This window comes from Mirounga leonina, unplaced genomic scaffold (genome assembly GCF_011800145.1).
Source record: "Mirounga leonina isolate KUSES-001 unplaced genomic scaffold, KU_Mleo_1.0 Mir_153, whole genome shotgun sequence".
Lineage (NCBI taxonomy): Eukaryota > Metazoa > Chordata > Mammalia > Carnivora > Phocidae > Mirounga > Mirounga leonina.
The window spans coordinates 4,459,752-4,478,878 of record NW_023270387.1 but is presented as its reverse complement, the minus strand read 5'-3'; the positions used below and the strand labels follow the sequence as shown (position 1 = coordinate 4,478,878).

Here is a 19,127-nt window from a genome sequence, read left to right as displayed (position 1 = left end):
TCCGGGGATTGAGCCCTGCATCAGGCTTCCTGCTCCAGGGGAAGCCTGCTTCTCCCTCTCCCACCTCTCCCCTGCTTGTGTTCCCTCTCTCGCTGTGTCTCATCCTCAGTCAAGTAAATAAATAAAATCTTAAAAAAAAAAAAAAGAAATGAACAGTCTGCTCTGGGCTAAAGGAAGAATTGTAGAGACGATTAAAAACTCAGTGAATGAATAATCACATATTCTGGAGCACCTGCCATCATAAGTAAACAAGGGAATAGCCTCCTGGAAGCAGAGCCAAAGACATTTTTGAGGATTTTATATAGCATTCATGTTAGAACTGATTTTTATCATTTTGAAATTCAGTGGAAAAATTTTTAACAAAATGCTTGAGAACTAGGGAATGATGCCCATTTATTCAGGATGTCTGGGTCCTGTGACTTACCATTTTTCATCATTTACGTTCAGTGATTTCAAAACATCTACGGATAAACCTGAAATTCCAGCTAGGCACATTTGGATATTTTAGTCTGAATGAATTGTTATTTTTCTATGCGATTACACATTTTAAATAATACTTTTCACATGTGCGTATTTTATATATATATTTATATGTTCAGTGATTGCTGCCCATTTTTGAAGCTGTTTAGAAAAAGAGGAAATCTGTTAAATGTGTGTTTTTTCCCATAGTTGTAGTTGATTTAAAAGGGGAATTATTCTATCTTTATAACTTAGAGAATATTAAAGCTGTTGGTTCTGTTTTGCAGAAGTGAAGTGTTTGGCTAGAAGGGTTTGAGCAGGTTTGGCCTCTGAAATTGGAGTGAATATTTTTGAAAATGTGCCTGAGGTGGAATATATTATTATCCATGTTAATTGCTCTCTATATTTGTAGATTTGAGAAAAATTAATTCATTTTAAAGTGATTGTTTCGGATTTTCCCCCCTATATTTCATCTGGCTTGTATTTCTATTTAACTTGTATACCAGGGTCAGGAATAGGCATAATGAAATGATGACTCAAATGTCAAGGCCCCCTGCCAATTCCAATAATAAGGCACTGTTCTCATTGAGAAGATACAGTTATAACTTAAATATGGCAGTGACAGCTTAAAAAGAATAGGCAGGATATTTAGTTAGAATAAGGATAGCAATCCTCTCATCCTTATGTTTCTGTTTTGTTTATTCACCTGGGTTTGCCACGTGGGACATTTGGGAAGCCATTCTTGGCCCAAATTGGAATGGTAGTCAATAAAGTTAGGGCATGGAGTCTTAATCAGATGAGTAACATTTTTGAATTACTATGTTTCCAAATCCCAAATTTGTATTTTTTGAAGACATGGAAGGAGGAAAGAGAATCAAGTTTAAAAATTACAGGTCTGTTGATAAATTTGATCTTGATATTCATTATTTTCCCCATAAGGGCTCTTCTTGTTAATAAATAACTCCATGTTGTCTGAAGTTTCTAATTGTTTACTGGGTCTTGGTAAGAAAGGGCAATTTTAAAAATAATTTAGGATATTCCTTTGTCTAACAATGGAGGCTTTCATGATAATTTAACTATTTTGGCTATGCCCTTAATACCAATGAACCACCACTCCCGCGGTCCAGAAAAAAAAAAAAAACAAATGCAAAAAATGAAAAACAAGAGCTAATCATGCAGCTGAGTGACAATAAATCATTTGCAGAATGAACTGTAATGTTTTTGTTAAACCATGATCTTTTCCATTTTTGCTGTCAATCGTTGGTTTACTATAGACAGGAGGTAGGACACACTTGTGAGCAATTTGGTGATAGGCAAATGAAACAGAAAGCCAGGATCCTGGTTGTAGAGAATTTGCATCTTGATTGTGCAGTGATGAGTTACAAAGACAGAATGGTTGGTTACCAGAAGGGAGAATGTCACTGAGAGATATCTGATGCAGTCATCACTGGCAGGTTACAACTCAACAGAGTTCTGAACTCAGAAGGGACTCTTCCAGATGGACCGACCAAGCTTTGAGTCCCATTATTTGGCTCTTGTGCATCTTCTAAGCGATCACCCAGGTCTTACATAGTCTTCTCTCTCTCTCTTTTCTTGTCCTCCCATATGGCATTGCTGTGTTTCTATCGTTCCTTAAAGCTCAACTTCTTTTCGTCATCTTTCCTTATCTGATGTCAGGTATTAGAGATGAATGAATTAGTTCATTGTTAAAAAAGAACAGATTCAGCATTGGGAATTCATGGCAAATTATGAATCTATTTTAATTTGTGCTGTGCATTGTTAGGTCATTCAGATCTCACTATTATTCTGAGAATTTGGAAGTTAATCACCTAAATCTTTTGAGGCATCACTGTGAGTTTAAGAAGAAATTTGTTGCAGTCTGATGTGTAGTTTGGGGGATCACATCTAGTCATATAAATAAAAAATTGACATAGGTTCCAAAGCCTTGTTGTGTGGAGGAGGCTGTGTTTGTAAATAGGGCTTTTAGAAACCAGAGGAATGGCAGGGAACAGGCACATAGGTCAATGCTACATGGGTTTGCTTCAGCCACATGCAGAAGAATGAAACTGGACCATTTCCTTACACCACACACAAAATAGACTCAAAGTGGTTGAAAGACCTAAATGTGAGACAGGAGGCCATCAAAATCCTAAAGGAGAACACAGGCAGCAACCTCTTCGACCTCAGCCGCAGCAACTTCTTCCTAGAAACATCGCCAAAGGCAAGGGAAGCAAGGGCAAAAATGAACTGTTGGGACTTCATCAAAGATAAAAAGCTTTTGCACAGCAAAAGAAACAGTCAACAAAACCAAAAGACAACTGACAGAATGGGAGAGGATATTTGCAAATGACACATGAGATAAAGGGCTAGTATCCAAAATCTATAAAGAACTCATCAAACTCAACACCCAAAGAACAAGGAATCCAATCAAGAAATGGGCAGAAGACATGAACAGACATTTTTCCAAAGAAGACATCCAACTGGCCAACAGACACATGAAAAAGTGCTCAACATCGCTCAGCATCAGGGAAATCCAAATCAAAACCTCAATGAGATACCACCTCACACCAGTCAGAATGGCTAAAATTAACAAGTCAGGAAATGACAGATGTTGGCGGGGATGCAGAGAAAGGGAAACCCTCCTACACTGTTGGTGGGAATGCAAGCTGGTGCAGCCACTCTGGAATACAGTATGGAGGTTCCTCAAAAAGTTAAAAATAGAGCTACCCTATGACCCAGAAATTGCACTACTGGGTATTTACTCCAAAGATACAAATGTAGTGATCCGAAGGGGTACGTGCACCCCGATGTTTATAGCAGCAATGTCCATAATAGCCAAACTATGGAAAGAGCCAAGATGTCCATCGACAGATGAATGGATAAAGAAGATTTAGTATGTATATACAATGGAATATTATGCAGCCATCAAAAGGAATGAGATCTTGCCATTTGCAATGACGTGGATGGAACTGGAGGGTATTACGCTGAGCGAAATAAGTCAATCAGAGAAAGACATGTATCATATGAACTCACTGATACGAGGAATTCTTAATCTCAGGAAACAAACTGAGGGTTGCTGGAGTGGTGGGGGGTGGGAGGGATGGGGTTGCTGGGTGATAGACATTGGGGAGGGTATATGCTATGGAGAGTGCTGTGAATTGTGTAAGACTGTTGAATCACAGACCTGTACCTCTGAAACAAATAATGCAGTATATGTTAAGAAAAACAAAAAAGAAGAAGATAGTAGGAGGGGAAGAATGAAGGGGGGAAATGGGAGGGGGAGACAAACCATGAGAGATGATGGACTCTGAAAAACAAACTGAGGCTTCTAGAGGGGAGGAGGGTGGGGGGATTGGGGGAGCCCGGTGAGGAGTATTAAGGAGGGCATGTACTGCATGGAGCACTGGGTGTTATACACAAACAATGAATCATGGAACACTACATCAAAAACTAATGATGTAATGTATGGTGATTAACATAACATAATAAAAAAAAAATAAAGAGAAGCAGAGGGGAATCTGACTTTTCAACCATGAAGAGCTCATCCTATTATCAGGACTAAGTTAAAGTAATTCTCTGACAGCTTAGGCTGCCTCCCTCACTTACTTGTGAGGATTAAATGACAGTCCATGTAACATTTTTCTATCTTCAGCCTCAGCGTCGATCACTGAATAAATGTTGATTATTACTTCTACCACTATTACTGTTCTTCACACTTGTAACCTTCCTATCTATCCATCCTCCTCACTTACTGCCTTACAGAAGAAAGTACTGGACTCAGTAGCTTTAATAATTTTAGAGAAATATAGCCTACCTAGCATCTTCCTAAAATATGACTTAGGGATCTGCTTTTTCTTTAGAGACTATTATTGTTTTAAAATCACTAGTCTCCTTTTCAGATTCACTAAAGTTTGGAATCAAGTTTTTCTTACCTGTGGATATGCCAGTTGCCTTCCAAACTCAAATGGACTGGTCTGCGTAGGCGCAACCTGAAATAGCAGTGGATTTGAGAAATAATAAACAACATGAGTTCTTTTGACATTTTTTTCTTAGTAGCAACGCTTCAAAGAACTTTAATAACATTGTGGAAGGAGTCCAGCTTTTGAAATACATCATCCCTACAATGGCGCGATGGCCTTGTTATTCATCTTCACCTTTGGTCTCAGGGTGTTAATGTTAAAAGCATTAACAACAACACATTTCTTTGTCAATCCCTAGAAATATTCTCACATTTGTCTTACTAATTAAAAGCTGCAAAACAAATGCTGGGAAATCATTTTCAAAGAATAAAGGAGGAATTAACCTCTGATTTTCTGTGGCCAGATCAGGTTTCAAACTAGTCCTTTCTCTTTCCTGGACATGGGCCCATCTTCTGACAGGATGATTAAAAAGTTGAAAATGTTTTTATTAATCTTACCAAACCTTAATGACACCGTTGAAAGACAGATTTCACCCGGCTGTCAAGAATACATATTTGACTTCAACGTAAATTTAATTTAATTTGGGAAAAGGGGAGCATTTCTCCTCTTTTCAGGTCAGAACATTCTGTTAGAGAATTCCAAATATTGAACAATAATTTTCGTGATGGACAAAATGTCATTAGGGCTTTCTCTATAAATTAGCATTAGAGAACATAGAAATAACTTCATTCAAAATTATCTGGAGTTTTCTTTGCTTTTGTAATTACAAATGAGCTCTTTATTTATTTTATTTTATTTTTTTGGTTTTTCTCTGGAACTGCTCCCTGACCATAAACTGCCTTTTAAAGTAGGTTAGACAAATTCAGATTCAGATGCAGGTGTTGCTGAGGTTCATTCTGGCTCTTTCACTAAAAAAACAAAACAAAACAAAACAAAAAACCCTATGATGTTAAAATCCCCATACAGTGCTATGTTACTGTATAGTTACTGAATTCTGTGTAGTCAGAGGACAAGGTGGATGTTACATGGTGAATTATATATTCCCTACAGTGATCTTCATGCTTCAAGTGCCCATTTTACCATGTTTTTATTTTTGTTAGGAAAGATTGCACTCCTGAACTTACAAAGGAGGTGCCTCGTATCATAGATCAGACATTATTGAGTTCTACTGTGGTATGTGCTGGGTGGGGAGGATTGGCCCTTTTAGTCACAAATTGTTCAGAATCTTTCTTTAATTGCTCCTTTGGTTTTTAACTTAGAATCATTTCATTTTAACTGGTAGCTTTCAGTCTTAAAAGCTGAAGAGCTGTTTTGAATTCATTGCCTCCCTCATTTTTGATGGTGCTCTCTTGATTCACACGAACGTTTTTCATAAGCATACAGTGCAATGATTTTTGGTAAGTGTATATAATTGTGTGACTATCACAACAATACAGTCTTGGAACATTTTATCACCCTCCAAAGTTTCCTGTGCCCATCTGTGGTCAATCCTTGCTTCTACTGCTGACCCCAGGCAACCACTGGCCTATTTGCATCTGCATAGATTTGTCTTTTGAAGACATTTCTTAAAAATGTAATCATACAAATATGTCATCTTGTCTGGCATAATGTTTTTGAGGTTTATCCATGTTGCATGCATGAGTAACTTGTTCATTTTTAGTACAGTATTCCATTGCACAAATATACTGCAGTTTTGTTTTTTAACCCACTTACCAGTGGATGGACACTGGATTCTTTTCAGATTTTGGCTGTTAGGAATAATGTTGCAGTGAACATTTGCACATAAGTGTTTGTGTTGGATATATGTCCATTTCTCCTAGACAGATTCCTAGCAGAGGGATTGCTGTGTCATATGCTATGTTTAACTTTTTAAAGGAATTGCCACGCTGTTGAACAAAGAGGCTATGCTACTTGCTATTTAACCAACATATTTGGGTTCAAGTTTCTTCATGTTCTCCCCAACACTGGGTATTGGTACTCTTCTTGACCATGACCATCCTGGTAAATGTAAAGTAGAATCCTGGGTTTTAATTTACATTTCCCCAGTGACTAATGATGTGAAGCATCTTTTCTTGTGCTTATTAGCTATCGGTATAATTTCTTTGGTTAAATGTCTAATCGAATGTTTTACCCATATCTGTGTTGTTTGTCTTCCTGTTGAATTGTATTTTTTTAAAATATATAGATTCTGGATATTATATTGACTTCAAAAGTAACTATATTATGTTGACTTCAAAAGTAACTGTCTTTTGAAGCTCAAAGGTACTGTGATAGTACTATTATTTGCTTTTAGTCTGATAACTAATGAATCTTTGCATAATTCAAGGCCACAGAGATTTCCCCCTTTGTTTTCTTCTAGATATTTTCTAATTTTAACTCTTAGATTTGTGATTCATTTTGAGACATATTTTGTGTATACCATGAGGGCCCAAGTTTTTTTTAAAATTTTTTGTTTAATTTTTTTGCACATGGACATCTAGCTGTCCCAGCACAGTTTTTGAGAAAACTGTTTTCACCATTGAATTGGCTTTGCAACTTTATCAAGAATCAATTGACCATAGATTTTTTTCTAGCCTTTCTGTTCTTCTCCATTTTAAAAAAATATCTAACCATATGGTGATAACATCGTGTTTTGATTACTATATCCAAATAAGTTTTGCAATTGGGTGTTTTAAGTCTTTGAAGTTTGTTCTTTTTCAAAGTTGTGTTGGCTATTCTTGGTCCTTTGTATTTCCATGTAAATTTTAGGATGCACGTGTCAATTTCTACAACAACTTCTAGGATTTTGATAGGAATTGCACTGAATCTGTAGGTTTATTTAGAAAGAATAGCTGTCTTAAAATATTGAGTCTTCTATTCCATGAAGATATCTCTCTCAGTTAATTTAGATCTTCTTTAATTTTTGTCAATAAAGGCTTGTTGTTGTTTTTTTTTTTTAAAGATTTATTCTAGAGCGAATGTGTGCAAGTGAGTGGGGGGAGGGACAGAGGGAGAGGGAGAGAGAGAATCCTCAAGCAGACTCCCTGCTGAGGGAGGAACCCAATGTGGGGTTTGGTCCCAGGACTTTGAGATCATGACCTGAGCTGAAATCAGGAGTCGGAGGCTTAACTGACTGAGCCACCAGGCGTCCTGGTTGACAAAGGTTTTATAGCTTTTGGTGTGCAGGTCTTGCACTATTTTGTTTTTTTCTTTCTTACTGTAACACAGAGAGTTTTGAAATTGCATTTTTATTAAAATATAGAAATACAACTTATTTCTGTATATTGATCTTGAGTCCTATGGCCTTGCTAAACTCAGAATAGTTTAATATTATAGAATAGAAAAAATGCTATTTTTTGGGGGGTAGATTCTTTAGGATTTTTTTTTACATAAGAGTCCGTGTAGTCTGAGAGTTAAGATAGTTGTCCTTCTAACTTTTAAATTTATCTTTTTCTCCCTCCTTCCCTATGTCCCTCCCTTCCCCCTACCTGAATCTTTCCTTACCTATTACACTGGCTAGAACCTTAAGTACAGTGTTGAATAAAAGTGGTGATCGTGGATATCCTTGCCTTTTTCTGAACTTAGAAAGAAAAGCATTCAGTCTTTTACCATAGGTGTGAAATGTTTTTAATCAGATTGAGGAAATTCCTTTCTGTTCCTAGTTTGTTGAGACTTTTTATCATGAGTAGGTGTTAGATTGTGTCTAGTCTATTTTCTCTATGTATTGAAATGGTCTTATGGCTTTGCCCTTAATTCTGTAAATAGGACATATTATATTAACAATTTCCAGATGTTGAACTAAAAATCTTGGGATAAATCCCACTTGGTCATGTTTATATGTTATAAACCTCTTTATATGTTGCTGAATTTGGTTTGCTAATATTTTGTTAAGGATTTTTGCATCTTTGTCATGAGAGCTATTGGTATGTAGAATTTTTCCTTTCTTTTAAAATTTTTTTCTTGTGATGTCTTTGGCCTCAGAGAATGAGTTGGGAAGAGTTTATTCTTCCTCTTTTTCTGAAAGACTTTGTGTAGGATTGTTACCATTTTTTTCTCTGAATGTTTGATAAATAGTTTGCATGGTGTATCTTTTTTTGTCTTTTTACTTTCAACCTGTGTTTGTCTTTGAATCTGAAGGTGTTTTTTACAGATATAGTTGGCTTTCACTTTTTTATACAGTCTCATAATCTCTGCCTTTTGATGGAATTGTAGTATATTCACATTTAATGTAGTTGTTGACTCGGTTGGAATTACATCTGTCATTTTGTTTGTTTATACTGTGTCTCATGTCTTTTTGTTCCCTATTCCTCTTTTAAGAATTCTTTTGTATTAAATGAATATTTTTAGTTTGGCACTTTATTTCCTTATTGATTTTACAAATACATTTTTAAAGTTATTTTATTAGTGATTACTCTAGAGATTACAATGTAATTTAGCTTATAATAATCTTTTTTTTTTTTTATTCACTTGAGACACAGAGATACAGAGAGAGAGAGAGAGCATGAGCAGGGAGAAGGCAGAGGGAGAGGGAGAAGCAGGCTCCCCGCTGAGCAGGAAGCCCGATGCGGGGCTCGATCCCAGGACACTGGGATCATGACCTGAGCCGAAGGCAGACGCTTAACCATCTGAGCCACCCAGGCGCCCCTCATAATCTCTTTCAAATTAACACTGCCCTAGTGTTGGTAGACAGTTTCGTTTCTATATAGCTCCATTCCTCCTCCCCACCATACATAAACCTAGTTATGTATAATTATTATGTATGTGATAATTATGTGTAATAATTTTAACTATATATTTGTTTTTTAAAAGGAGTTAGAAAAAGAAATGAAAAATATATTCCAGTGTGCTATATACTCTTTTTAAACGTTTTTATTTAAATTCCAATTAATTAACATACAGTGTAATAGTAGTTTCAGATATACAGTTTAGTGATTCAGTACTTCCATATATCACCCGGTGCTCATCACAAGTGCACTTCTTAATCCCCATCATGTATTTCCCGCATCCCCTCTCAGACCTCCCCTCTGGTCACCATAATTTGTTCTCTATACCTAAGAGTCTGTTTCTTGGTTTGCCTCTCTCTCTTTCCTTTTCCCTATGCTTGTTTGTTTTGTTTTTTAAATTCCACATATGAGTGAAATCATATGATTTTTATCTTTTTCTGACTCACTGATTTCACTTAGCATAATACTCTCTAGCTCCAGAAAAAAAAAAAAACAACTCTCTAGATCCATCCACATCATTGCAAATGGCAAGATTTCTTTCTTTTTTACAGCCAAGTAATATTCCATTGTATACATATACCACATCATCTTTACCCAGTCATCAGTCATATACTCTTATATTTATCTACACATTTACCATCACCAGTCTATTTATTTCTTCCCATATATTTATATATTTTCTTTCAAATTGAAGGAGTTCCTTTAGTATGCCTTGTACTATTAATACCATCCACTACCAACAAGTTCTGTTAGTTTTTGTTTATCTGGGTATATCTTTATTTTACCTGCAGTTTTGATTATTTGGTTGTAGAATTCTTGGTTGGCAGTATCCTTTTTCAGGCAGTTTGAATATTCAGTTCAGTGTCTTTTGGCCTCTGTTGTTTCCAGTGAGAAATTAGTCACTAATTGTATCATTCTTCCTCTTTATTTTTAGGAAAGACGTAGCACATGGCTATTAACAGAGAGTGAGTGGCCTTAGGGGTTGAAGAGATTGATTGGGCAGAGAAGACCTCACTGTGAATGTGGCGTGTGATTTTTTAAAGGAATATCATCTATATAATATATACATATGTATATATATGTATACATATATATTCCTTTATATATTCCACGTGTGTGTGTGTGTGTGTGTGTGTGTAACTCATGAATTTCTCTCATATCTTGGTACTAATAGGATTCCCTGCGTGGTTCCATCATTACACCACTTGACACATTTTGTATCATTGTTAAACATTCCTTTGGGGGCATCCAGCATAATTTCTTTCTTTTTTCTTTTTTTTAAATTTTAAATAATAAAAGCTACATATTTTTTTTGGCTACTGCAGATTTTTGATCATATTTTTTCAATTTGTTACTGGACTCTTTATTAAGTTCTTTTATTATGAAATAGTTTATACTTTGTACAAATTTGGAAAATGCAGAACACAATGAAAAAAATCTATTTTTATTATTACTACTTTGAAATATCCACTGATAACATTTTGATTTACCTATTTTTCTTTTTCCTATAAAACTCATGATTTATATAGTTGTAGATGATTGGATTAAAAATTGTTTTTCTGATAAAAGAGTAACCTGTGCCAATTTAGTCTTTACAGTTTTTTTTTTTTTCCAGATTATCTTTAGTAGTGCAGTTATTTTTGTGTGTGTCATATTTTCTGGTTACTCAGCAGCAGTCTAACATTTCAGCACATCTACTAACTCTATCCCTGTTAGTTCCCATGTAATTGTCTAGTACAATCTTTAATTTACTCACCTGTAAAAAGCAGTTATGGAGAAACTTTTGCTCAGGAACTTCTGTTCTGTACAAATGTAAGTCTAGCCTTTACCAGTCAACACTATTTGTATATTTTAGTATCTCCTTCTCTTGTACCTTGTCTTTTTTTATTCATAGCATTGGTTGAAATGACAGGTGTATCTCTGCGTTCTTTTTAATCTGCCCGTAGGGAACCCTGCTGCTGCAGTTGAACCACGAGGCCAGTATATACCTTTGGACTTCCCTTTTTCCCTCTGAGCAGCAACTGAATTAGGGGGCCAGTGGATTACTCCAAGATCATTAAACATTATTGACATGTCACTGTTGTTACAACAGGATGTGTCACCTAAGAGAGCACACAACAGTTGTCATAGTAAACTTCACCCTGTATTCATCAAAGGGGAGGACCCCAGAACCTGCCAGTTATCCTGTTAGCTGTGCGGTGGGAAGGTAGCTTGGATGGTCCTGATAACTGCTCTGCCTTACTGGAGATATCAGAGGCCTGGCAACACAATATTCTAGATTTTGTCTACTCCTTTAAACACATTACATCTTTGCTCTTCAAAGATTCTGAGATTTGTTATTACTGAGTTCCAGAACACCAATCAGGACTTATTTCTTGATTGTGTAGTGACTTGTAAGTCGTTCTATTTTTTAATTCATTATTTTATTTATTTTTATTTTATTATCACTTAGCCAACATATAGTACATCATTAGTTTTTTTAAAACTTTATTATGTCATGTTAATCACCATACATTACACCATTAGTTTTTGATACAGTGTTCCATGATTCACTGTTTGCATATAACACCCAGTGATCCATTCAATGCGTGCCCTCTTTAATACCCATCACCAGGCCAACCCATCCCACACCCCCCTCCCCTCTAAAACCCTCAGTTTGTTTCTCAGAGTCCATAGTCTCTCATGGTTCGTCTGATTCCCTCCCCGATTCCCCCCGCTTCATTTTTCCCTTCCTGCTATCATCTTCTTTTTTTTTTTTTTCTAACATATAATGTATTATTTGTTTCAGAGGTATAGGTCTGTGATTCAACAGTCTTACACAATTCACAGCGCTCACCATAGCACATACCCTCCCTAATGTCTATCACCTAGCCACCCATCCCTCCCACCCCCCACCACTCCAGCAACCCTCAGTTTGTTTCCTGAGATTAAGAATTCCTCATATCAGTGAGATCATATGATACATGTCTTTCTCTGATTGACGTATTTGGCTCAGCATAATACAGTTGCATCAACGTCGTTGCAAATGACAAGATTTCAGTGTTTTTTTTTTTTTTTTGATAGCTGCATAATATTCCACACCACATCTTCTTAATCCATTTATCTGTTGATGGACATCTTGGCTCTTTCCATAGTTTGGCTATTGTGGACATTGCTGCTATAAACATCAGGGTGCACGTACCCTTTCGGATCCCTACTTTTGTATCTTTGGGGTAAATACCCAGTAGTGCAATTGCTGGGTCGTAGGGAAGCTCTGTTTTCAACTTTTTGAGGAACCTCCATATTGTTTTCCAGAGTGGCTGCACCAGCTTGCATTCCGACCAACAGTGTAGGAAGGTTCCCCTTTCTCCGCATCCCCGCCAACATCTGTCGTTTCCTGACTTGTTAATTTTAGCCATTCTGACTGGTGTGAGGTGGTATCTCATTGAGGTTTTGATTTACATTTCCCTGATGCCGAGCAACGTTGAGCACTTTTTCATGTGTCTGTTGGCCAGTTGGATGTCTTTGGAAAAATGTCTGTTCATGTCTTCTGCCCTTTTCTTGATTGGATCATTTGTTCTTTGGGTGTTGAGTTTGAGAAGTTCTTTTTTTTTTTTTTTTAAAGATTTTATTTATTTGACAGAGAGAGACACAGCGAGAGAGGGAACACAAGCAGGGGGAGTGGGAGAGGGAGAAGCAGGCTTCCCGCCGAGCAGGGAGCCCAATGCGGGGCTCGATCCCAGGACCCTGGGATCATGACCTGAGCCGAAGGCAGATGCTTAACGACTGAGCCACCCAGGCACCCCGAGTTTGAGAAGTTCTTTATAGATTTTGGATACTAGCCCCTTATCTGATAGGTCATTTGCAAATATCTTCTCCCATTCTGTCGGTTGTCTTTTGGTTTTGTTGACTGTTTCCTTTGCTGTGCAAAAGCTTTTTATCTTTGATGAAGTCCCAATAGTTCATTTTTGCCCTTGCTTCCCTTGCCTTTGGCAATGTTTCTAGAAAGAATTTGCTGCAGCTGAGGTCAAAGAGGTTGCTGCCTGTGTTCTCCTTTAGGATTTTGATGGAATCCTGTCTAACGTTGAGGTCTTTCAACCATTTGGAGTCTATTTTTGTGTGTGGTGTAAGGAAATGGTCCAGTTTCATTCTTCTGCATGTGGCTGTCCAATTTTCCCAACACCATTTGTTGAGGAGACTGTCTTTTTTCCATTGGACATTCTTTCCTGCTTTGTCAAAGATTAATTGACCATAGAGTTGAGGGTCCATCTGTGGGCTCTCTCTTCCGTTCCATTGATCTGTGTGTCTGTTTTTGTGCCAGTACCATACTGTCTTGATGATGACAGCTTTGTAATAGAACTTGAAGTCTGGAATTGTGATGCCACCAGCTTTGCTTTTCTTTTTCAACATTCCTCTGGCTATGCAGGGTCTTTTCTGGTTCCATACAAATTTTAGGATTATTTGTTCCATTTCTTTGAAAAAAGGGGATGGTATTTTGATAGGGATTGCATTAAATGTGTAGCTTGCTCTAGGTAGCATTAACATCTTCGCAATATTTGTTCTTCCAATCCATGAACATGGAACGTTTTTCCATTCTTTGTGTCTTCCTCAATTTCTTTCATGAGTATTTTATAATTTTCTGAGTACAGATTCTTTGGTTAGATTTGGTTAACTCTTTGGTTAGATTTATTCCTAGGTATCTTATGGTTTTGGGTGCAATTGTAAATGGGATCGACTCCTTAATTTCTCTTTCTTCTGTCTTGTTGGTGTATAGGAATGCCACTGATTTCTGTGCATTGATTTTATATCCTGCCACTTGACTGAATTTCTCTATGAGTTCTAGCAGTTTTGGGGTGGAGTCTTTTGGGTTTTCCACATAAAGTATCATATCATCTGCAAAGAGTGAGAGTTTGACTTCTTTGCTGATTCGGATGCCTTTTATTTCTTTTTGTTGTCTGATTCCTGTTGCTGGGACTTCTAATACTGTGTTGAATAGCAGTGGTGATAGTGGACATCCCTTCTGTGTTCCTGACCTTAGGGGGAAAGCTCTCAGTTTTTCCCCATTGAGAATGATGTTCTCTGTGGGTTTTTCATAGATGGCTTTTATGATATTGAGGTATGTTTCATCTATCCCTACACTCTGAAGAGTTTTAATCAAGAAAGGATGCTGTTCTTTGTCAAATGCTTTTTCTGCATCTATTGAGAGGATCATATGGTTCTTGTTCTTTCTTTGATTAAAGTATTTTATCACATTGATTGATTTGTGGATGTTGAACCACCTTGCAGCCCAGGAATAAATCACACGTGGTCATGGTGAATAATCCTTTTATTGTACTGTTGGATCCTATTGGCTAGTATTTTGGTGAGAATTTTTGCATCCATGTTCATCAGGGAAATTGGTCTCTAATTCTTCCTTTTGATGGGGCCTTTGATTAATTTTGGGATCAAGGTAATGCTGGCCTCATAAAACGAGTTTGGAAGTTTTCCTTCCATTTCTATTTTTTGGAACAGTTTCAGAAGAATAGGTATTAATTCTTCTTTAAATGTTTGGTAGAATTCCCCTGGGAAGCCATCTGGCCCTGGGCTTTTGTTTGTTGGGAGATTTTTGATGACTGCTTCAATTTCCTTAGTGGTTATAGGTCTGTTCAGGTTTTCTATTTCTTCCTGGTTCAGTTTTGGTAGTTGATACATCTCTAGGAATGCATCCATTTCTTCCAGGTTATCTAATTTGCTGGCATAGAGTTGCTCATAATATGTTCTTATAATTGTTTGTATTTCCTTGGTATTGGTTGTGATCTCTTTCATTCATGATTTTATTTGTTTGGATCCTTTCTCTTTTCTTTTTGATAAGTCTGGCCAGGGGTTTATCAATCTTTTTAATTCTGTCAAAGAACCAGCTCCTAGTTTCGTTGATCTGTTCTACTGTTCTTTTAGTTTCTATTTCATTGATTTCTGCTCTGATCTTAATTATTTCTCTTCTCCTGCTGGGTTTAGGCTTTCTTTGCTGTTCTTTCTCCAGCTCCTTTAGGTGTAGGGTTAGGTTGTGTATTTGAGACCTTTCTTGTCTCTTGAGAAAGGTTTGTATTGCTATATACTTTCCTCTTAGGACTGCCTTTGGTGCATCCCAAAGATTTTGAACAGTTGTGTTTTCATTTTCATTGGTTTCCTTGAATTTTTTAAATTCTTTAATTTCCTGGTTGACCCATTCATTCTTTAGTAGGATGCTCTTTAGCCTCCATGTATTTGAGTTCTTTCTGACTTTCCTCTTGTGATGGAGTTCTAGTTTCAAAGCACTGTGGTCTGAAAATATACAGGGAATGATTCCAATCTTTTGGTACCAGTTGAGACCTGATTTGTGGCCTAGGATGTGATCAGTTCTGGAGAATATTCCATGGGCACTAGAGAAGAATGTGTATTCTGTTGCTTTGGGATGGAATGTTCTGAATATATCTGTGAAGTCCATTTGGTCCAGTGTGTCATTTAAAGTCTTTATTTCCTTGTTGATCTTTTGCTTAGATGATGTGTCCATTTCAGTGCAGGGGGTGTTAAAGTCCCCCACTATTATTGTATTGTTGTCAATGTGTTTCTTTGCTTTTGTTATTAATTGGCTTATATAATTGGCTGCTCCCATTTTAGTGGCATAAATATTTACAATTTGTTAGATCTTCTTGTTGGATAGACCCTTTAAGTAAGATATAGTGTCCTTCCTCATCTCTTATTATAGTCTTTGGTTTAAAACCTAATTTGTCTGATATAAATATTGCCACCCCAGCTTTCTTTTGGTGTCCATTAGCATGGTAAATGGTTTTCCACCCCCTCACTTTCAATCTGGGGCTGTCTTTGGGTCTAAAATGAGTCTCTTGCAGACAGCATATCGATGGGTCTTGTTTTTTAATCCAATCTGATAGCTTGTGTCTTTTGATTGGGGCATTTAGCCCATTTACATTCAGGGTAACTATTGAAACATACGAATTTAGTGTCGTCGTATTGCTTGTAAGGTGACTGTTACTGTATATTGTCTGTGTTCCTTTCTTGTCTATGTTAGTTTTAGGCTCTCTCTTTGATTAGAGGACCCCTTTCAATATTTCTTGTAGGGCTGATTTCGTGTTTGCAAATTCTTTTAGTTTTTATTTGTCCTGGAAACTTTTTATCTCTCCTTCTATTTTCATTGACAGCCTGGCTGGATATAGTATTCTTGGCTGCATATTTTTCTCATTTAGTGCTCTGAAGATATCCTGCCAGTCCTTTCTGGCCTTCCGGGTCTCTGTCGATAGGTCTGTTGCCAATCTAATGTTTCTACCATTGTAGGTTACAGATCTCTTGTCCCAAGCTGCTTTCAGGATTTTCTCTTTGTCTCTGAGACTTGTAAGTTTTACTATTAGATGTCGGGGTGTTGACCTGTTTTTATCGATTTTGAGAGGGGTTCTCTGTGCCTCCTGGATTTTGATGCCTGTTTCCTTCCCCAAATTAGGGAAGTTCTCTGCTATAATTTGCTCCAGTGCACCTTCTGCCCCTCTCTCTCTTTCTTCTTCTGCGATCCCAATTTTTCTAATATTGTTTCATCTTACGGTATCACTTATCTCTCTAATTCTGCCCTTGTGATCCAGTAGTTGTGTATCTCTCTTTTTCTCAGCTTCTTTATTCTCCATCATTTGGTCTTCTATATCACTGATTCATTCTTCTGCCTCATTTATCCTAGTGGTTAGAACCTCCAATTTTGATTGCACCTCACTGATAGCCTTTTTGATTTCGACTTGGTTAGATTTTAGTTTTTATTTCTCCAGAAAAGTTTCTCTAATATCTTCCATGCTTTTTTCAAGCCCAGCTAGTATCTTTAAAATCATCATTCTGAACTCTAGTTCTGACATCGTACTAATGTCCGTATTGATTAGGTCCTGGCAGTTGGTACTGTCTCTTGTTCTTTTTTTTTTTTGAGATGAGTTTTTTGTCTTGTCATTTTGTCCAGAGGAGAATAGATGAATGAGAGAACAAAATGGTAACAGGGTAAAAATGACCCCAGAAAAATATACACTAAACAAATTAGGAGAGACCTGAAACCAGGGGAAAAGGAAGGGAAAGAAAAAAAAAAAAAGGAATATGATTAACTATGTTTAGGCTGGTCAATAGGTCAGTGCCACACTCTAGATTTTGGGCATATTTTGGTGTGTTAGAAGAAAGTGCCTCCCAAAATTTTAAGGAAAGAAAAACTTATATATGTAGGAAAATAAGGGTAAATAGAGTGAAGGGATGGAATATGAGTGTAAAGATGAAGATTATAAAAGATTTTATAAAAGGAATTGATAAGAATTTGATTGAAAAAAGAAGAAAAATTTTAAAAAAGGGAGAGAATGTGATTAGGTAGGAGACTAGAACAAAGCCATACACTAGAGATTTAGGGTATATTTTGGTCTTTTAGAAGAAAGTGTATCCCAAAATTTTAAAGCGAGAACAACTTCTATATATATCAAAAATAAGGTTAATTACAATGAAGGGATAGACTATAAGTCTAAAAATGAAAAATAAAAAAGAGTTTTAAAAAAGGGATTGATAAGATGTTGGTTGAAAAAGGGAAAAAGAAAAATTAAAAAAAAATAGGAAAAGAAAAAAATTTAAAAAATTAACTTTGAAAGATTAAATAATCATGGGAAAAAAGCCATGAATTCTATGTGCTGTATCCCCCTAGCGCTGGAGTTCTGCTGTTCTCATTGATCGGTAAACTTGGTCTTGGCTGGCTGTTCTCGCTGATCTTCTGGGGGAAGGGCCTGTTGCCGTGGTTCCCAAATGTCTTTGCTGGAGGTGGAATTGCCCCGCCCTTGCCCCACCAGGGCTAAGTAATCTCGGGTTTGCTCTCAGGAGCTTTTGTTCCCTGCAAGCTTTCCATTTGGCTTTGGAGGACGAGAGTGAAAATGGCGGCCTCCCAGTCTCTGCCCTGTAGGAGGCGAGAACTCGGGGCCCCGCTCCTCAGTGCGCCCTCAGAGAAAAGCAGTCAATCACTCCCGTCTCCCCGGTTTCCGGCCACACTCCATGCTCACCCAGCCTGTGACTGAGCGTTTCTATCTCTGGCACCTGACTCGGTGTGGAGTCTCCAACCCAGCAGATCCCTGCGGTGCACTCCCGCGCTGTTCCTCCCAGGGGAGGAAGGAAAGTCTCCCCGGATCTGCCGCTTATTGGGTCCCTCCTGGAGGAGCAGTGGCCTGACCTTGCCCCGGATCACGGTTTATGGCAACCCCTAGCTGAGAGCCTGCGCCTCTGCTCCATCTCTGCAGCCGGCTTCCTCAATCCAATACCTGGGAGCTCTGCTGCACTCAGGCACCCCCGGTCTTTCTGTTACCCCGAGGGTCCTGAGACCACACTGTCCCACAAGGGTTCAACCCCCAGCTTAGCCACTGGAGCAATGTCCCTCAGCGGAGCAGACTTCTAAAAGTTCCGATTTTGTGCTCTGTGGCTTTATCACTTGCTGGTCGTGGCCGATGGAGGCCCCCTCCCCCGCCGTCTATCCTCCCGAATATTGCCTCAGATTCACTTCTCCGAACGTCCTACCTTCCAGAAAATGGTCGCTTTTCTGTTCAGAGAGTTGCTGCTATTCTTTTCTTTGATCTCCTGTTGAGTTCATAGGTGTTCAGAATGGTTTGATCCCTATCTAGCTGAATTCCTGGGACCAGACAAAATTTAGGTCTCCTACTCCTCCACCATCTTGCTAAGTCATTCTTTAAGCTATATTGTCTTTCTTTTTTCAAGTGGATTTTATGATAGTGTGTACTTATTTTGATTTTGATTTTGATTGAAAGAGTTAGCTTTACATGTGTCTTGTTTGGGCATCTTCCTTGAGCAAGCACAGAATGGGTGTTGAGAGGCAGTACTGTGTGTGATTAAGAATGTAGGCTCCAGAGCAGAAGTTCCCAAGTTCAAACACTGTCTCTGTCATTTACTAGCCGGACGACCTTGAGCAATTTAACTTTTAAAAACTTGTTTTTCTTGCCAGCCTCCTGGCTGGTGGGCCTTTCTTGTCCCCTCCCATTTTCCTTGCAACAAGTATCACATTCTCCTGATGGCTACAGATAAGTTT

At 37.7% G+C, this 19,127-nt stretch overlaps 1 protein-coding gene across 2 annotated transcripts in view; it reads left to right on the top strand.

Annotated features, from left to right (window-relative positions):
* The window catches only part of GUCY1A2 (guanylate cyclase 1 soluble subunit alpha 2), a 290,015-nt gene that overhangs the window by 43,588 nt on the left and 227,300 nt on the right, over positions 1-19,127 (top strand). The window lies entirely within an intron of this gene.